Source organism: Hyaena hyaena, unplaced genomic scaffold (genome assembly GCF_003009895.1).
Source record: "Hyaena hyaena isolate Hyena2069 unplaced genomic scaffold, ASM300989v1 scaffold_1217, whole genome shotgun sequence".
NCBI lineage: Eukaryota > Metazoa > Chordata > Mammalia > Carnivora > Hyaenidae > Hyaena > Hyaena hyaena.
In genome coordinates, this window is record NW_024081822.1 from 365,455 (window position 1) to 387,082 (window position 21,628).

A 21,628-nucleotide genomic window follows, 5' to 3' on the forward strand; every position below is an offset into this window, starting at 1 on the left:
CAAGAATTCAGCCAAGTTGCAGGGTAGAAAATCAACGTACAGAAATCGGTTGCATTTTTATACACCAACAATGAAGCAACAGAAAGAGAAATCAAGAAGCTGATCCCATTCACAATTGCACAAAAAACCATAAAATACCTCGGAATAAACCTAACCAAGGATACAAGAGATCTGTATGATGAAAACTATAGAAAACTTATGAAGGAAATTGAAGAAGACACAGAGAAATGGAAAAACATCCCATCCTCAAGGATGGCAAGAATAAATATAGTTAAAATGTCATTACTACCCAAAGCAATCTACACATTCAATGCAATTCCAATCAAAATTGCACCAGCATACTTTGCAAAGCTATAACAAACTATCCAAAAATCTGTATGGAACCACAAAAGACCCCGGATAGTCAAAGTAATACTGAAAAATAAAACCAAAACGGGAGGTATCACCATCCCAGAATTTAGCCTCTACTTCAAAGCTGTAATAATGAAGACAGTATGGTATTGGCACAAAAACAGACACATAGACCAATGGGACAGAATTGAGAACTCAGAAGTGGACCCAAAGGTTTACAGTCAACTAATCTTTGACAAAGCAGGAAAGAATATCCAATGGATAACAGACAGCCTTTTTAACAGATGGTGTTGGGAGGATTGGACAGCAACATGCAGAAGAATGAACCTAGATCATTTTCTCACAGTATACACAAAAATAACTTAAAATGGATAACTGAAGTGAACGTGAGACAGGAAACTATCAAAACCCTACAGGAGAAAGCAGGAAACAACCTCCTTGATCTCCACCGCAGCAACGTCTTACTTGACACATCCCCAAAAGCAAGGGAATCAAGAGCAAAAATAAACGATTGGGACCTCATCAAGATTAAAAGCTTCTGCATGGCAAAGGAAGCAACCCATAAAACTAATAGGCAACTAACGGAATGGGAAAAGATAGTTGCAAATGACATCTCAGATAAAGGGTAAATATCCAAAATATATATGGAACTCACCAAACTCCACACCTGGAAAACAAACAACCCAGTGAAGAAATGGGCAAAAGAGATGAACAAACACTTCTCCAAAGAGGACATCCAGATGGCTAACAGACACATGAAACAATGCTCCGCATCCCTCCTCGTCAGGGAAATGCAAATCAAAACCACACTGAGATACCACCTCAAGCCATTCAGAGTGGCTAATATGAGCAAATCAGAGAACTCTAGATGCTGGCGGGGATGTGGAGAAACGGGCATCCTCCTACACTGTTGATGGGAATGTAATTTGGTACAGCCCCTCTGGAAAACAGTGTGGAGTTTCCTCAGGAAAGTAACAATAGAACTCCCCTATGACCCAGCAATAGCACTGCTAGGAATTTACCCAAGGGATACAGAAATGCTGAGGCATAGGAGCACATGTACCCCAATGTTCATAGCAGCACTCTCCACAATAGCTAAAACATGGAAAGAGACTAAGTGTCCATCAACAGACTAATGGATCAAGAAGATGTGGTTTATCTATACCATGGAATACTACATGGCAATGAGAAAGAATGAAAGCTGGCCATTTATAGCAACATGGATGGAACTTGAGGGCGTTATGCTTAGCGAAATAAGTCAGGCAGAGAAGGACAAATATCATATGTTTGCACGTATAGGAGGATTAGGAGGAACTTAACGGAAGACCATGGGGGAGAAGAAGGGGAGAAATGGTGGGGGAAAGGGAGAGAGGCAAACCATGAGAGACTCTTTAATGCTGAGAAACAAACTGAGGACTGATGGATGTAGGGGGGAGGGGTGAGATGGCCATGGATGAGAGCTCTTGTTGGGATGCGCACTGGGTGTCATATGGAAACCAACTTGACCATAAACTATTTGTAAAAAAAAAAAAAAAAAAAAAAAAACACACAAAGATGTCCATTTTCACCACTTTTATTCAATATAGTACTCGAAGTCCCAGCCATGCAATCACACAACAAAAGGAAATAAAAGCCATCCATATCAGTAAGAAGTAAAACTTTCCTATTTGTAAATGACATGATACTATATATAGAAAACCTGAAAGACTCCACCAAGGAATTTCTGGAAGTGATAAACAAATTCAGTACTGTTGCAGGATACAAAATCAATCTATAGAAATGTGTTTCGTTACTATACACCAATAATGAAGTCCCAGAAAGGGAAATTAAGAAAACATTGTGTGGAATTTAAAAAACAAAACAGAGGCACAGTTGTATAAGCATCAGACTTCAGCTCAGGTCATGTTCTCACAGTTCATGAGTTCAAGCCCCACGCCAGGCTCTATGGTGACAGCCATCTCAGAGCCTGGAACCTGCGTCGGATTTTGTATCTCCCTCTCTCTGACCCTCCCCTGCTCATGTTGCCTCTCTCTCTCTCTCTCTCAGAAATAAATAAAACATAAAAAAACTGAAACAAACTAGCAAAGGAAAATCATAGAGAGACAAATAAACTATAGAGAGGAAACTGATGGTTACTGGAGGGGAGGTAGGTAGGATAATAGGTGAAATAAGTCATGAAGATTAAAGGGTACTTTTATCATGATGAACACTGAGTAATGTATAGAACTGTTCAATCACTATATTGTATGCCTTAAACTAATAAAACACTATGTTAACTATATTGGAATTAAAATTAAAAATCTAATAAAAATAAAATATCCTTTGTAAATCATATAAAAACAATGGGTATTCTGTATTTGGGTGAAATGTTGTGAATATATCTGTTAGATCCATCTGGTCCAATGTGTCATTCAAGGCCACCATTTCTTTGTTATTTTCCTGTCCGGATGATCTATTCATTGATGTAAGTTAGGTGTCAAAGTGCCATATTATTACTGTATGACTATAGATTTCTTCCTTTATATGTGTTAATAGTTGTTTTATGTATTTGGTGCTCCCAATTTGGTGCATGAATATTTACAACTGTCATATCTTCTTGTTTGACTGTTGTGTTTATCGTTACATGTTAACTTTATTTTTTTTACAATATTTGTTTTAAAGTCTTTTTCCAGTATTGCTACCCTACCTTTCTTTTCACTTCCATTTGCATGATAAATGTTTTTCTATCGTTTCAATTTCAGTCTTCATGTGTCCTTAGTCCTAATGTGAATTTGTTGAAGGCAGAATATAGATGGGCCTTGGTATTTTATTTATTCACTCACTTTATGTCTTTCAGTGGAAGAATTTCATTCATATACATTCAAAATAATTATTTATAGCTATGTACTTATTGCCATTTTACTTGTCTTATGGCTGTTTTTTTCTTTTTTCTTTTTTTGGTCCCCTGTTCTTTTCTTCTCTTACTCTCTTCTCATGTGGTTTTATGGTTCTTTATAGTGAATATGCTTGACATCATTCCCATTATTTTTTGCATATCTATGACAAGTTTTAATTTGTGGTTACCATGGGTTTATATATACCATTCCATGCATATAGTAATCTATATTATGTTGATGGCCACTTACGTTTGAACTATTCTAAAGGCACTAAGTTTTTAAAACTGTCCCCTACATTTTATGGATATAGTTTCATTTTAACATCTTTATATTATGAATACTGCTGCAGATTTTGAGTCTGGAGTTCTCTCTTGCCCATCAAGAGAGTATATGCAGAATTAAATGGGAGAGGCTAATGTTTGGGAGGAGACAAAAATCCCGAATAAGGGTTTTTACTCCATTTTTATTAGAATCAGAAGGCTTACAAATGTGATGAACATGGAGTAACAGACAATGATACAGTGATCTTTAACTCATGTGTGTGAGAGAAAGGGGGTTTTGAAGATATGTGGTGTTAGGGATTTGGGTCAATATAAAACAAAATCCCAGCGCTGAGTAGAGGACTGTTTAGGCAGTCACTAGGTGTTGTGTCTGTTTCTCTTAACTTGCCTAGGAGATAAGACAGAGCATAATACCTCAGGGTCAACAAGGCAGCTTTCTTTTGCTAATTAGCTTTGCTTTGGACATTTTCACCCTGCTGAGGCTGTCCCTGTTTACTGATCATGGATGCTTCCTTCCTGTGAAAGCAGCTTTCTGCTTTTGCCCTATGTTGGAGATGCTTTCACCATTTATTTATCCTGGACACTTTCATCCTGTGGCTTCCCATTACTATGGTTTTGTACTAAGACTTGTTGACCCACTGATGCAAATTCAGGGACTTCCTAACATTCCCCACAGAATACCTTGACTGAGTTTTATAAATATACTTAATTTTGCTGATTTTGTGCTTAGTTTTTTTTTTTTTTTTTAATTTCTGCTTATCAATTATCCTTTCCATTCAAAGTACCCTTTAACATTTTTGTTAGGCTGGTATGAATTCATTTAACTTTGTTTATCTAGGAAAATTTTAATTTTTTATTATATTTTTAATGTTTATTTATTTTTTAGAGAAAAACAGATCATGAGGGTGGGGGGAGCAGAGAGTGAGAGAGACAGAATTTGAAGCAGGCTCCAGGCTCTGAGCCATCAGCACAGAGCCTGACGTGGGGCTCGAACTCATAGACCATGAGATCATGAACTGAGCTGAAGTAGAACTTAACATACTAAGCCATACAGGCACCCCTATTTAGGAAAATTTTAAATCTCTCCTCTGTTCTGATTGATAGCCTTGTTGGATAGAGTATTCTTGTTGCTGTTTTGTTTTCTTTCAGCACTTCGAATACATCATGGCACTCCTTTCTGGCTTGCAAAGTTTCTGCTGAGAAATCTGCTGATAGCCCTCTGGGATTTCCCTTGTATGTAACTGTTTTCTCCTGCTGCTTTTAGAATTCCCTATCACTACCTTTTGCCATTCTAAATATCTGTCGTAGTGTGGAGATCCTTGGGTGATTTTCTTGGGGGCTCTCATTTCTTCCTGGATCTGGATGTTTGTTTTCTTCCCCAGATTAGGGAAGTATTTAGCTATTATTTCTTCAAATAAATTGTATGCCCCTTTTCTATCTCTATTTCTTATGAGATTGCTACAATATGAATGTCACACTTTATTGTGTCACTCAGTCCCCTTAATCTATTTTCTTATTCTTTTTTCTTCCCTCTTGTTCACTTGATTGCTTTGCATTATTCTGTCCTCCAAGTACCTGATCTGTTCTGCTTCCTCTGGCTACTATTTATTCCTTCTAGTATATTTTAAATTTCAGTTATTGAGTTCTTTTTTTTTTTTTTTAAATATTTTTATTTATTTCTAGGAGAGAGAGAGACAGCGTGAGCAGGGGAGGGTCAGAGAGAGAGGGAGTCACAGACTGAAACAGGCTCCAGGCTCTGAGCTGGCAGTCAGCACAGAGCCCGACGCGGGGCCCGAACCCACGAACCGCGAGATCATGACCTAAGCGAAAGTCGGACGCTTAACCGACTAAGCCACCCAGGCGCCCCAAGTTATTGAGTTCTTAATTTCTGGTTGGTTCTTATGTTTTCTATCTCTTTGGTGAGGACGTTACTGAGGTTCTCCACTCCTTTCTGAAGTCTAATGAATATTTTTATGACCATTACTTTAAGTTCTCTATGAAGCATATTACTTATGCTTTATTGAGCTCTCCTGCTTTGATTTTTCCTTGTTCCTCATTTGAGAACTGTTCCCCTATCTCCTCATTTTGTCTAACTCTCCATCTATTTCTATACAGTAGGAAGTTCAGCTATGTCTCTTGCACTTTATAGTAATGGTTTTATGAAGAGGTCCTGTAGTGCTCTACAGTGCAATATCCCCTGCTCTTGACAACCTGGTACTTTAGGGGTGTCCCCTTTGTGCACTGTGTGCCCTACTATTGTGTTTATGCCTCATTTGCCTTCAGTCCAGCCATCTGCAATGCTTTTCTTGGCTTGTTTTAGACAAGGTTATTTTCTGTTGCTAATGGGTCAGTGTAAGTCAGCTTTGAGCTTGTGTTAGGTTAGAATTGGTGTTTGACAGAGCTGCAATGGCACCAAACTGCAGTGTGTTCTCCCTGTGTTGCTCCTTGAGAAGCTTTCATTGTTGGGTGAGGCCTGAAGTCAGAAGATATTTTGCCCCAACCCACTGCTGGGGCTGCAAACTATTGTGTGTGGCTAACTTCCCCTCTCTTTCGGCCAAGAGTCACTTTGGGGTGGTTCTTGCCTTTTTGGGGCTCCTTGCACACTGCCATGCTTGTGGTGCCATTGATGGACACCTGTCAGGAGCATCGTGGATAGTGTGGGTCTTCAAGAGAACATGGGCAGGGCACATGATGCCATCAAAGTCCATGCAGGTGCACCATCAAGGTCCATATAGATGGGGACCTGCAGCCACCCTGGAAAACAAATGCTGGGGTTGTGTTGGATGGGGCAGACCCACAGAAGGGCATGGTGGCATGGTATGCTGTTAGCAAGCTAGGTGGGGATTGTTCTGCCCTGGTTCCCACAGGTGTCCACAAAGCTAGACTCGGGGTAGGAAAGGAAAATGGTGCCCAGTGGCTCTTTTGTTCTTAGAAAACTCTTCTGATGATCGCTTCCCTTTCCAGCATACACTTTGAGATTAGTAAACAAATCTCCCTCTCATATACCCCAGGTATTTTTCAACCTGCTGCTTCTATGCTTATCTCGGGAGAATGGTTATTGTGCTCTTTAGCGGTGGCAACTCAATTTCCTGTCAACTTCTACTTCTCTCAGAGACAAGCTGGCTGATTTTTAAAGTTCCAGGTGTTCAGCCCCACTGACTGTAAAAAGTTGTGATGTTATGTCACTCTGGTTTTCAAAGCCGAATGTTATGGGTATGTATCTTCCTATTGCATATACCCCATGCTAGGGGTGACTTGTGTGGTGTCTGATCCTCTCCCCTCTCCATGCCTGAGACCTCCTTCCTCCTTTCAGACAGTCCCATGGGACAGTTCGTCTCCCAACTACATCTCAGCCCTTACTTACCTTTCCAATGTGGCTTCTCTGCATTTAGCTGTGGGTAGTCTGTTCTATCAGTGTTTTGGTCATTTTCTGGAGTATTTATACCGATGTGTGTGTTTACATGTATCGTGGGATGGGATGAGCCTAGGATCTTCCTACTTCAGCATCTTCCCTGGAAGTTCTAATTTTCACGAATGCTTTTAATTGAGAACCTTATTTCTTTAATACAGAGCATTTTACAAATGGAATTTTACAAAAACAAGCATGTCAACCATCTTGATCAAGAAAACAATTAATTATCTATAAGAATAAGGGATACCATAGAATAGACAGCATAGAAATATTGACAGTAAAGGGAGGAAAATGTGCTGGGACTTTTAATTCATTTCCAGATTTTACCTTTTATATCCCTTTCCCCCACACTTCCCTGATATTTTCACACTATAAAAAATTAGTAGAAGTCCATTTGTAGGAAAAAAAGGTTATATTTTGACACCAATTTTAGTAGTATTTTGTATTTGGAGTTATTACAAAACATTTACTAAAAATTCAGTTTCTTAGCTTGTAGTCATATAGAACTAAGACAGCAATGAAAGACAAAATTTATTAGGACCTTAATGGATTTACAGAAATTCAAAATTACATGGCAGGGGCAGGGCATCACAAAAGAGCATTGATTGGCTGCTGCAGGACCATCTCACAGGGTTTATTTGCCCTGGTGAGTTCACTAGGATCCATGCCATGGCCTTCAGTCTTAGACGTCTACAGTCTGATCTTGGTTGTGTCCCATAATTCATCCAAATCAGGAGGTGAAATTACGCTGATTATCACGAGACTGAAAGATAAAAACACAGAAGGACAATTTATTAACATACTGAGAAAATCAAGTATCATATGGGTCAGATATGACTGTTGAGAAGATAACACCCTACATTCCCTTCTAGGTGGGTTATAAGAAAAACAATTATTAGAGCATTTCTTCATAAACATAAAATCAAAATCATAAGATGCTGATAACTGGCATTTTGCTTTATACTTGATGAGTCTGACTGCACAATGAAAATTTATCTGTCACACAGACCAGATGTTTCTATCTTCATACAAGTTTTTCCCTAAGAAAACTCCTAGGAAGTCTATTTCTGTGTTTATTTTTCTAGGTTTTCTTAAGTGATCAATTGGCCCCAGGTTGACCTCTTCAGTTCTCAACACACTCTTATGTTCTTTAGAAGATCCGTATTCATGTATTTACAGAAATGATAAATGTATATAATGGAACTGTATACCATCCAAACAACATAGACAAAATTCTTGCCAAACTTCTGCCTTTCTTCAGTCCTCCTATCTCCAGAAGAAAACACAAGTATCAGTACTTTCTAAACATTTTTCTATGCATTCAAATGTACACACAGATAGTATTTAAAGTAATGTAAAGTTTTAGATAAGACGTTTTGATAAATTATTAGATCATATCATACATACTATTCTAATTGTTTAGATCCACTTAATAATATCTCAATGATTTTTAACGTTTATTCATTTTTCAGAAACAGAGAGACAGAGCACGAGTGGGGGAGGGGCAGAGAGAGAGACACACACAGAATCTGAAGCAGGCTTCAGGCCAGGCTCAGAGCCCAAAGCGGGGTTCGAATTCATGGATGGGGAGATCATGACCTGAGCCAAAGTTGGACGCTCAACCGACTGAGACACCCAGGTGCCCCACAATGATTTTTCTATATCAAAACAGAACTTTCCCAATTTTCAACTGCCTCATATTACATTGTATGAAAGAATAATTTATTTAGTCATTCTTCTGTTAAAAAGCATTTAGCATACAAACAACTTTTCTTTATTAAAGTGTATTTGTTCATATGTAGAAGTATTTTTATAGTTTCCACCAAAAACTGTATCAAAGAACATACACATTAAGGTTTTGATATTGCTAAAATAATATTAAATATTGCACTCTCAGGGAGCCTTAGTAGCTCAGTCAGTTAAGTGTCTTGATTTTGGCTCAGGTCATGATCTCATGATCTCATGGCTCGTGAGACTGAGCCCCATGCTACACTCTTCACTGACAGCATGGAACCTACATAGGATTCTCTCTCCTTCTCTCTTCGCCCCTCACCACTTGTGCTCTCTCTGTCTCTCTCTCAAAATAAATAAACTTTAAAAAAACACTCTCATAAACAGTGTATATTTCACTAAATTATTCTTAAAATTGAAGATGATGGAGACTTTTGATTATTGGGAGTATGATGGGCTAAAAGTGGTATCTCATATGGAATTATATTCCTGTGACAGTAATGAAATCAATTTACTATTATTGGACATTTATATTTTGTCTCTTTTTTTAAATCTAAGAACCGTCTTCCTTTGAACATTCTTTCATTGAGTTATTTGTGCTTTGATATTACCATATTAGTGTTTTGTACATTCTGGAAGCTAATAATGAATCCATAACATGTCTTTAAAGTGTTATCACATTGTATATAAACTGTTTCCTACATTTATGATGTCTTTGATCATAATAAAGATTCAGTGTTTTATACAAAAAAATTATTTTCAAAGGTAATGGATATTCAAACAAGGAACAATATGAAATGTACAATGACAATATTAATATTTTCTCCCCACAAACTCCATTCCCCATTTCCAAGGTTAACAGATGTTGAAAATCTGAGGTGGCAGAGATGTCAGCAAGTTGATGGTATAGGAGCTTCTAGTGCTCTTCTCACAGAAACATCAAATTGAACAGCTATCTATGCAAAGACATACCTTTCCAGGAGCTGAGAATTTCAGGTGAGGGATTAAAGCACCAGGGTGGAGTAGAGACATAGGAAAAGATGAACTAAAAAAGGTAGCAAAGACTCTCAAATTACCCCATATGCTGTCAGCCTAGCACAGAGACCTTGTTCCCATCGGGGAAAGAGAGTTACATGAATACCTCACTTCACTATGAACCCAATCACAAGGCCCAAACCAGTGCCATGCCAGCCCCAAAGGTCCAAAGCACTAGGAAGGGTGCCAAAGGCCCAGGTCCCTAGCCCACTCTAGTGCCAAAGTGGTGCCCAAGGATATGGACCCAGACAAGCTCCTAGAGACCATATCTTGGCCTACCCCAGCACCTCATCAGTTTCTGTGGATACAGCTTCCAGAACACCTCTCAGAGACAGACACAACCTCAGATTTTCTCCTCCTGCACAAGCACCATGATTTTTCTAACATCAGGTATGCATTCATGGATCTAGAACCCGATCTCCTGCCCCAGGCTGGTCTCCAGAAATCCAATATCAAAACCCACTCCACAACATGGTAGCCCCCATGGATCCAATATTTCGATTGGCTCCTCTTGCCCCGACCCATAAACTGGCCTAGCACTGGGTGAGCCACATCAAAATCAGTTACCAGACAACCTCTTGTGAACCTGGTTCTCAGCCAGCACCAGCACCAGGCCACCCCCTGCAGAGCAAGTCATTAATCCAGCACCCGCAGCCCTAGACTCCTGGATGACACCATGGTTCTGAGTTAACCATAGCACCAGGCTTGTTGCAGAAGACCTAGGATCTCAGGCAGTTTCTGGGCTAATGGTCAGCCCTGGTGTCAGGCCATATATTAAAGACAAAACTTCTAATTTGGCTACTATTAATCAAGAATCCTTGCTGACTCCCACAGACAAAGGGCCGAAACTCATTATGGTGGATACTGACACCAGGCCCACCTCTTATACCCAAACACCATTCCATTCCCAGGGAAACAGGCTCTAGATCAATCCTGCTAGAACCAAGCACAAGGCCCGACACCTCTTGACCAACGTATCAGGCCTGTCTTCTGGAGGACTGCACCAACAAGACTACCCAGAGACTCCACGAAGAGGCCCAACCAGAATCTATCAACAAGTTAACTAGAAAAGAGATTTTCTTCCAAAGGGAAGAATGTAAAGAATGTAAATATGCTTACTTTTTCAAATATACAGGCACCAATATAAGGCCACAAGAATCACAAATCATTAAAAAAACATGATAGCACCAAAGAAAACGAACATAGTAAGTGCTTCTAAAGAAATGGAAATCTCTGAATTGTCTGTACAAGAATTCAGAAGAATCCTCTTAAAGAAACTTACTGAACTAAAAGAAAAAAATAGACAACTCAATAAAACTAGGAAAACACTGCATAAATAAAACAAGTTTTAAAAGACATAGAAACCTTTTTTAACATATTTATTCAATTTATTTATTTAAATTCAAGATAGTTAACATACAATGTAGCATTGGTTTCAGGAGTAGAACTCAGGGATTTATCACTTAATATAACACCCAGTGCTCATCCCAACAAGTGCCCCTGTTAATATCCATCACTCATTTAGTTCATCCCTCCACCGACCTCCCCTCCAGCAACTCTCAGTTTGTTCTCTGTATTTAAGAGTCTCTTATGGTTTGCCTCTCTCTTATTTTTCCTTGTTTTTCCCTATATTCATCTGCTGTGTTTCTAAATTTCCACATATAACTCAAATTATAGTTTGTCTATCTTGGACTGACTTATTTCCCATAGCATAATACATTCTAGTTCCATCCCCCACATTGTTGCAAATTTTAAGATTGCATTCTTTTTCATCGCTGAATAGTATTTTAGTGTATATATACACCACGTCTTCTTTATCCATTCATCAGTCAATGGACATTTGGGCTCTTTCCATAACTTGGCTATTGTTGATAGTGCTGCTATAAAGATTGGGGTGCATGTGGCCCCTTAAATCAGCATTTTTGTATCCTTTGGATAAATATCTAGTAGTGCAATTCCTGGGCTGTAGGGTAGTGCTACTCTTAATTTACTGAGGAACCTCCATACTGTTTTCCAGAGTGGCTGCACCAGTTTGCATTCTCACCAACATTGCAAAAGGGTTTCCCATTCTCCACATCCTCGCCAAAATCTGTAGTTTCCTGAGTTGTTAATTTTAGCCATTCTGACAGATGTGAGCTGGTATCTCATTGTGGTTTTAATTTGTGTTTCTCTGATGATGAATGATGTTGAGCATCTTTTCATGTGTCTATTAGCCATCCAAATGTCTTCTTTGGATAAGTGTCTATTCAGGTTTTTTGCCCATTTCTTCACTGGATTATTTATGTTTTGGGGGATGTTGAGTTTGACAAGTTCTTTATGGATTTTGAATACTAACCCTTTATTCGATATATCGTTTGCAAATATCTTCACCAATTCTGTCAATGGCCTTGTAGTTTCTATGATTGTTCCCTTTGCTGTGCAGAAGCTTCTTACATTGATGAGGTCCCAATAGTTCATTTTTTGCTTTTGTTCCCCTTGTCTCCCAAGAAATGTTTAGTAAGACGTTGCTGCGTTTGAGGTAAAAGAGGTAGTTGCCTGTTTTATCCTGTAGGATTTTGACGGTTTCCTGTCTCACATTTAGGGCTTTCATCCATTTTTACTTTATTTCTGTGTATGGTGTAACAAAGTGGTCCAGTTTCATTCTTCTACGTGTCACTGTCCAGTTTTCTCAGCACAATTTGCTGAAGAGACTTTTTTCTTTTTCTTTTTTTTTTTAATGTTTTATTTACTTATTTCTAGGAGAGAGAGAGACAGCATGAGCAGGGGAGGGTCAGAGAGAGAGGGAGTAACAGACTCTGAAACAGGCTCCAGGCTCCTGGAAGTCAGCACAGAGCACGACGCGGGGCTCGAACCCACGCACCGCGAGATCATGACCTGAGCGAAAGTCGGACGCTTAACCGACTAAGCCACCCGGGCGCCCCGAGACTGTCTTTTTTCTATGGGATACTCTTTCCTCCTTTATTGAAGATTAGTTGGCAATGCATTTGTGGGGTCCACTTCTGGGTTCTCTATACCCTTCCACTCATCTAACGTTTCTGTGCCAGGAACATACTGTCTTGATGATTACTCCTTTGTATCATAGTCTGGAACTGTGATACCTCCAGCTTTGGTTTTCTTTTTCAAAATTGTTGTCAACATTACTTTTACACCGATTATCTCCTCTGCTTCTTCCATCCTCTCTGTTACTATATCTACTTTGTTTTGCATCGCGGTTATAGCATTTTAAAATTCATCCTGACTAGTTGTTAGATCTTTGATCTCTGCAGCTAGGGTTTCTATGGTGTCTTCTATAGTTTTTGTCAGGCCCAGCTAGTAATCAAATAACTCCCTCTAAATTCTTGTTCACATATATTGTTTTTTTAAAAATAGTTTATTGTCAAGTTGGTTTCCATATAACACCCAGTGCTCATCCCCACAAGTGCCCTCCTCCATGCCCATCACTCCTCTTCCCCTCCCTCCCACCCACATCAGTCCTCAGTTTGTTCTCAGCATTCAAGAGTCTCACGGATTGTTTATAACTGTTTTTGAGCAAGTCCCTGGCTGTGATTTCTTCTTGGAACTTTCTTTTGGGGAGTATTCCTCTGTATTGTCATTTTTTGCTAAGTTTCTATCTTTTGTGTGTTTTAAAAGGTTGTTATGTTTTCTGCACTTGAGAGTATTACTATATTAAAAAGGGGTCATACAGTATCCTGGGTTTGGCACTCCAGGAAGTGTTTCTAGTGTATGCTGTGTGCACTCTGCTGTTGTGATTTGGCTGTTCTTTCCCACTGGTCAGTCCTCTGCAAAGCTCCTCTTTGCTTGCAGTGACAAAGTGATTGGACTTTTATTTTTTTTAATTTATTATTTTTAATAGTTTATTGTTAGTTGGTTTCCATACCCAGTGCTCATCCCCGCAAGTGCCCTCCTCCATGCCCATCACCCCCCTTTCCCTCCCCCCCATGACCCAGCAATAGCACTGCTAGGAATTTACCTAAGGGATAAAGGAGTGCTGATGCATAGGGGCACATGTACCCCAATGTTCATAGCAGCACTCTCAACAATAGCCAAGACATGGAAAGGGCCTAAGTGTCCATCAACTGATGAATGGATCAAGAAGATGTGGTTTATCTATACAATGGGATAATATATGGCAATGAGAAAGAATGAAATATAGCCATGTGTAGCAACACGAATGGAACTTGAGGGTGTTATGCTGAGCAAAATAAGTCAGGCAGAGAAGGACAGCTACCATATGTTTGCACATAAAGTGTTTGGACTTTTAACAGGTGTGCTTTGATTTGTTTGTCTAAGTAACCCTGGAAAAAGATGGGGGGGGGGATCCTGATCCCATTAATAGAGAAAAAGGAATGGGAACAGGAAAAAAACAGAGAATCAATAAACTATAAGGCTGATTGCAAGGAAAAGGGGAAAAAAAGAGAAAAAAGCAGAAGAAAAGAGAAAAGAAAGAAAAAGAAAAGAAAACCCTGACTAAAAAAAAAAAAAAGATAATAGGAAATCAGAAAGAAACAAATCAGAAACTATGAGCCTGATCCCCCCCAAAAAAGGAGGTAGAAATGAAAAATAAAAATAAAAGAGTTGTCTGTTGGTGCCTGGGAGTTGTTGGGGATGCTGGTCTGGAAAATAGGCTGGCTCTATTGGCTTAGTGTTAGTCTTGGCCCAGTAAATGAGCAGCTGCCAAGCATGGAGGGGCAGGGTTTGGTGTAAGCTTGTCTTACCTCCACTAGGGACCACTGTGTTGTTCTGTGAAGTCCCACCCTTCTGTTGGTGGGGGGTGGGGGGATAGTGCCCCCATAATCTTAAACTCTGAGATGCAGGATCTCACCCACTGCTGTTCAGGAAGCCCTCATGGATTAGCAAGGAAAGCCAGCTTTCCCTGTCTCAAAACCCTCTTGTGATTTTTCTTTGATGCTCAGCTGTGGTTCAAAATCTAAAGTCTTAAAGGGTCCAGCGTGCCAATGGGATTCAAAACCCAGTCTTAAAGGACCTAGTACTTGGTGCTTGGCTGGGATTCAAAACCCAGTATCTTAAAGGACCTGGCTCATGCAGCTGGGATTCATACCCAAAGTCTTAATGGACTGGAATGGTGTGGATCTGCTCCCCTACTCTGGAATAGAGCCTCTGCACACTATTGATGAAAGGCCGTTGGTTGGCAACTGCAGGGTCGTTTGTTTGGAGAGGCAAAAAATTATCTTCCAAAATACTCCAGGAAGGGGAATGTTCTCTCCCAGTGCACCGCTTAGATTGCTACACCATTCTATGCACTCTGGGGCTGGCTCCCTCCTACCCAGGAATATGCACCTCGGGATCTGAGCTCCAAAAGCTGTTTGCAAAAAAAGAACTGGGACACTCAGTATTTCTGCACCCCAGTCCGTGGTCCAAAAAGGTTTTCCTTTTGTGCTAACTCAGTGCGCACTTTCTCAATTCTTCACTTTTTCTCTCCCATTTGTCTCTACAGGTAAAGGTTTTCTTCCACTCCATTGCTCCAGCATTTTCTCTCTCCTAGTTCACATCCACACACCTCACACCTGCCCAGCTTTTTCCCTCCAACTGTGGAGATCCTTCTAAGACTTCGTAGAACACTCCTGGGTGTTTCAAGTAATCTGATCTCAATAAAGTTGTATTTGAGGGATGAGAAAAACCCAGAGTTCCCCTACTTTTCCGCCATCTTAACTCATTTTCCCCTTATGATCTCTTCTTAACAAAGCCATTACTCTCAGAAGAAAGAAACAGAAGGGATTTCCTAACACAGAAAAGACAAGAAGACATAGACAAAGTGATAAGATGGAGAAATTCATCCCAAGAGAAAACAAGAAAAGATCATAGCCAGAAATTTCATTAAAATTGATATAAATTATTTCTGAAGAGGAACTAGGATGGTGGAGTAGTAGCTAAGATGATCTCAGCTTGCCTGATCCATGGAACTCAGATAGATAAATACCACACCATTATGAATAACCAATAAATCAATCTGAGGAGTGACTGAACAAACTGCGCAACTAGAGGGAGAGAAGAGTCCACACTGCGGAAGGTATGAGGTGCAGTGATGTGATTTGAGGGAGAAAAGAATCATGGGATCAGGGGAGGGTAGAGAGCCATGGTCACAGAGAGGAGAGAGAGACAGAAAGAGACAGAGAGAGAGAGAAAGAACACAGGGGATTGCACAAGGAATGCACTTCCCTGAAGCCATTGGCTATAAAAATGAGAGGAGTTGAGTTTTGTGAGATTTTACAACCAATGGGGCTCAATGACTAAAGTTTTAGAGGTCTATAGCATGGAAAGTGTTGAGACAGGTGGGTGCAGCAGTGCTCCTGTGGAGGGCATATAGCCTGGGGGGCATATGGAGTGATCTGAGGATCCACAGTGACAAACAGGGAGAGAGAACGGTGCCCCATTCTTGAAACGCATCTGAGACATGGTATTGTCTCTCCAAGGACAATGGAGCTTTAGAGTGCCATTTCTCTCCACCTCCCCTCAGCATAAACTAACTTCAGTGAGCACCACAGTGCTAACAGTGGCAGCCTAAGCCCCTTTCAACAAGCCCTGCCCTCCTGTGCTCTGCAGGTGCTGCTTTTTATTGGCAAGTGTGTCTGAGAACAAGGGCAGTGGGCATTACCCCCAAAACCAGCACAACACCCTGTACCACAAGAACTACGTCTACTGACCATAGAGTTGTGAAAAACTTCAGCTGTAATGGAAATAGCCTCAGGTCTCATTTAAAAAGCACAAAACAGCACACCTATTAAAACTCATCACATGCGGGGCGCCTGGGTGGCTTAGTCGGTTAAGCGTCCGACTTTCGCTTAGGTCATGACCTCGCGGTTCGTGGGTTCGAGTCCCGCGTCGGGCTCTGTGCTGACTGCCAGCTCAGAGCCTGGAGCCTGTTTCAGTCTGTGACTCCCTCTCTCTCTGACCCTCCCCTGCTCACACTGTCTCTCTCTCTCTCTCCTAGAAATAAATAAAAATAAAACATTAAAAAAAAAACTCATCACATGCAAAGATCTATCCAAACATTCACCACTAGAGGCAAGGAGGAACCCTGCAGAGGACTGACCTGAGGGAAAGAGCATCCAAAACACAGCAGCAGAGTGCACACAATACACATCAGAGACAGTTCCTGAAGAGCCAAGACTTAGACAGTATATGATTTCTTCTTTATAAGTCATTACTCTCAGGAATAGGAAATACAATAGACTTTCCTAACACGCAGTAGAAGACAGAAACCTAGACAGAATGCCAAGACAGAGGAATTTAATCCAAACGAAAGAACAAGAAAAGGTCATGATCAAGGATCTAACTGAAATAGATATAAGTAATATGTTCTATCCACAATTTCAGGAAACAATCATAAGGATGCTAGCTGAGCTTGAGGAAATCATAGAAAAGATCAAGGAGATGCTAACTGCAGAAATAAAAGACTTAAAAGTAAGTCAGGCTGAAAAAACTTCAATAACAGAGACGTGAAATCAACCGGTTATTAATGACCACATGGATGGGAGAAGCAGAGAAATGAATAAGATATAGAAGATAAAGAAGATACAGAAACTATAGAAGATAAAATAATGTAAACTAATGAAGCTGAGGGGCACCTGGGTGGCTTAGTCGGTTAAGTATCCCACTTCGGCTCAGGTCATGATCTCTCGGTTCATGGGTTCAGGCCCCGCATCGGGCTCTGTGCTGACAGCTGGCTCAGAGCCTGGAGCCTCTTTCAGATTCTCTGTCTCCCTCTCTCTTTGACCCTCCCCTGCTCATGCTCGTTCTCTCTCTCTCTCTCTCAGAAATAAAACATTTTTTAAAATTTAAAAAATAAACAATGAAGCTGAAGAGGGAGAGAAAAATATTAAATCACAAGTGTAGGTAACTGAGGGACTCTGTAAAACATAATAACATTCATGTTATATGAGTCACACAAGAGGAAGAGAGGGGGGAAAGGGGGCCAGAAATTTTATTTGAAGAAATTATAGCTGACAACTTCCCTAATCCGGGGAAGGAAAGAAACATACAAATCCAGGAGGCATAGAAAACCCCCAACAAAATAAACAAAATAAGGCCAACACCAAGACATATTACAGTTAAATTTGCAAACTATAGAGATAAGCAGGAAAAAAATCTTAAAGGGAGTAAGAGAAAATAAGTCCTTTACTTACAAGGGAAGTCAAATAAAGTTAGCAACATATCTTCCACAGACACATGGCAGGCCAGAGGAGAGTGATATGATATATTCAATGTCTTGAAGGGTAAATATATGCAGCCAAGAATACTCTATCAAGCAAGGATGCCATTCAGAACAGAAGAAGAAATAAAGGGTTTTCCAGACAAACAAAGCTAAAGGAGTTCATGACCTCTAAATCAGACCTGCAAGAAAGATTAAAGGGAACTCTCTAAATGGGAAAGAACGAATGGGAAAAAGCTTAGTAAGGGACAGAAAACCTCCAGAAACAATTCAACAGATAATACAATGGCACTAAATTAATATCTATCAATAATTACTCTGAATTTATTTTGTTTCATTTATTTATTTATTTTTCTACAAATAGTGTGTAAGTTTGCTGGTGCAATTTTGATTGGGATTGCACTGAATGTGTAGATTGCTTTGGGTAGTAATGACATTTTAACTATATTTATTCTTCCAATCCATGAGCATGGAATGTTTTTCCATTTCTTTGTGCCTTCTTCAATTTCCTTCATCAGCTTTCTATAGTTTTCATCATACATATCTCTTATATTGTTGGTTCTTACAGCAATGGATAGATCAACTAGACAGAAAAATCACTAAAGACACAATAGACTTGAATGACACATTGGATCAGATGGATCTGACAGATATAAGACACATATATCTATATATTTCTCTATATATTTTCTATATATATATATTTCTACATAGAAAACCTGACAGACTCCACCAGAAGCCTACTAGAAGTCATCCATGAATTCAGCAAAGTAGCAGGGTATAAATCAACGTACTGAAATCGGTTGCATTTTTATATGCCAACAATGAAGCAAGAGAAAGAGAAATCAAGAAACTGATCCCATTCACAATTGAAGAAAAAAACATAAAATTTATTTTCTTTTCTATTTTTGGGAATATTTTCAAAAGAATAGATAGTAACTTTTCCCTCCCTTCCTCCCTTCCTTCCCTCCTTCCCTACTCCCTTTCTCCTTCCCTCCCTCTCTCCCTTCCTTCCTTCCATTTCCTTATTTCATAGTTCGTAGTGTTCACCGATGAAGCCATGTGGTCCTGGACTTTTGTTGGAAGGTTTTCGTTTTTTTTTTTTAAATTCAATTTCATTGCTGGTCATGAGTCTGTTCAAGTTTTTTTATTTCTTCTTGTTTCACTTTTGGTATTTTATATTTTTCTAGGAATTTACCCATCTTCTAGGTTGTCCCATTTCTGGCATATAGTTTTTCATTATATTCTCTTATAATCATTTGTATTTCTGTGGTATTGGTTATTTCTTCTTTCTTGTTTGTGATTTTATTAATTTGGTTCCTTTCTCTTTTCTTTTTGAGAAGTCTGGCTAGAGATTTTTCAAAGAACCAACTCCTACTTTTATTAATCTGTTCCATTTTTTTGTGTGTGTGTTTCTGTATCATTTATTTCTGCTCTAATCTCTATTATTCCCTTCCTTCTGCTAGCTTTAGGCTCCATTTGCCGTTCTTTTTCTGGCTCATTTAGGAACAAGGTTAGATTGTTTATTGAGGTTTATCTTGCTTTTAAAGGTAGGCCTGTATTGCCATATTCTTCCCTCTTATGACTGCTTTTGCTGAATCCCAAAGGATTTGAACTGTTGTTTTCATTTTCAGTTTCGTATTTTTTTTTTAATTTTTCTTTAATTTTCTAGCTGTCCCCTCTATTGTTTAGTAGCATTTTGTATACCTCCTTTGTATTTGTGGTCTTTCCACATTTTTTTCTTGGTTAACTTAGGAGTTTCATAGTACCCTCAGAAAAGTGGCATGCTATGATTTCCATTTTTTCATATTTGTTTACACCTGATTTGTGACCTAATATGTGTCCTATTCTGTAGAATATCTCATGTGCACTTGAAAAGATTGTGTATTATGTTGTTTTAGAATGTAATGTTCTGAATATATCTGTTAAGTTCGGGGCGCCTGGGTGGCTTAGTCGGTTAAGCATCCGACTTTCACTAAGGTCATGATCTCACGGTTCGTGGGTTCGAGCCCCGCGTTGGGCTCTGTGCTGACTGCCAGCTCAGAGCCTGGAGCCTATTTCAGAGTCTGTATCTCCCTCTCTCTCTGACCCTCCTCTGCTCACGCTGTCTCTCTCTCTCCTAGAAATAAATAAAAATATTTAAAAAAATATATTATCTGTTAAGTTCATCTGTTCCAGTGTGCCATTCAAAGTCATCATTTCCTGATTTTGTGTTTAGATTATCTCTCCATTCATGTAACTGGGGTGTTAATATCCCCTACTGTTAATTGTATTATTAACAATTACTTCCTTGGGGCGCCTGGGTGGCTAAAGTCAGTTACGTGTCTGACTTCGGCTCAGGTCATGATCTCACGGTTCATGGGTTCGAGTGCCGTGTCAGCCTCTGTGCTGACAGCTAGCTCAGAGCCTGGAGGCTGTCTTCAGATTCTGTGTCTCTCTCTCTCTCTGACCCTCCCCTGCTCACGCTGTGTCTCTCTCTCTCTCAGAAATAAATTTAAAAAAAATTAAAAAACCCAATTACTTCTTTTATGTTTCTTATTCATTGTTTTATATATTTATATATGCTTTCATGTTGGGTGCATAGGTGTTTACAATAGTTATATCTTCCTGTTGGGTGTCCCCTTCATGATTATATATTTCCCTTCTTTGTCTCTTGTTACAGTTTTTATTTTATTTTATTTTTTTTAACGTTTTATTTATTTTTGAGAGAGAGAGAGACAGCATAAGCATGGGAGGGTCAGAGAGAGAGGAGACACAGAATCCGAAGACAGGTGCCAGGCTCTGAGTGAGCTGTCGGCACAGAGCCCAACGTGGGGCTTGAACCCACGAACCGTGGGATCATGACCCGAGCTGAAGCCAGACACTTAACTGACTGAGCCACCCAAGTGCCCCATTACAGTCTTTATTTTAAAGTCTATTTTGTCTCATACAAGTGTTGCTACTCCAGTTTTCTTTTCATGTCTATTTGCATGATAAATGGTTTCCCATCACCTTACATTCAAATTCCAGGTGTCTTTAGATCTACAAGGAGTCTTTTGTAGGCAGCATATAGATGATTCTTGTTTTTTAGTTCATTCTGACAACCCTATGTATTTTGATTTAAGCATTTAATTCATTTACATTCAAAATAATTATTGATAGATTTGTATTTAGTGTCAATTTATTATTTTGCCATTGCTAGAGATTTTGTTTCTTCCTTGTCTTTCCTTTCAACTCAAAGAGTCCCCTCTAATATTTTCTGCAGGGCTGGTTTAGTGGTCACAAATTCCTTCAGCTTTTGTTTGTCTGGAAAACTCATTATGTCTTCTTTTCTGAATGATAGCTTTGCTGGATAGATATTCTTGGAGGCATAATTTCCTCCTTCAGTGTGGTGAATATATCATGCCACTTCCTTCTTGCCTTGTAGTTAGCTTATGGGTCTCACCATGTATATTAAGTACATCTTTTTTCTTGCTGCTTTTAAGCTTTTTTAAATTTATCACTATATTTTATAACTCTAATTACAATGTACACTGTTGTTGGCCTGCTTTTGTTGATTTTGATGGGAGTTTTCTGTGCCTCCTGGATCTCGATGTCTGTTTCCTTCCCCAGAGTAGGGATATTTTCAATGATCATTTCCTCAAAGAAATGGCCCCTTTTTCTCTTTTTCCTTCTTCTAGGACTCCTAAAATATGAATATCATATTTGATGTAGTCACTGAATTCCCTACGTCTATTCTTGTTTTCCATTATTTTTCATTCTCTTTTGTTCAGCTTCATCATTTTCCATTATT

At 39.4% G+C, this 21,628-nt stretch overlaps 1 protein-coding gene across 3 annotated transcripts in view; it reads right to left on the reverse strand.

The window, feature by feature from the left end:
* Positions 1-7,390: 7,390 nt before the first annotated feature.
* Positions 7,391-21,628, reverse strand: part of NBDY (negative regulator of P-body association) — a 45,396-nt gene continuing 31,158 nt past the window's right edge. For all 3 annotated transcript variants that reach the window (XM_039222798.1, XM_039222799.1, XM_039222800.1), the window contains one exon: positions 7,391-7,683. The gene's annotated coding sequence lies outside the window, so the exon portion shown is untranslated. The remainder of the gene's footprint in view (positions 7,684-21,628) is intronic.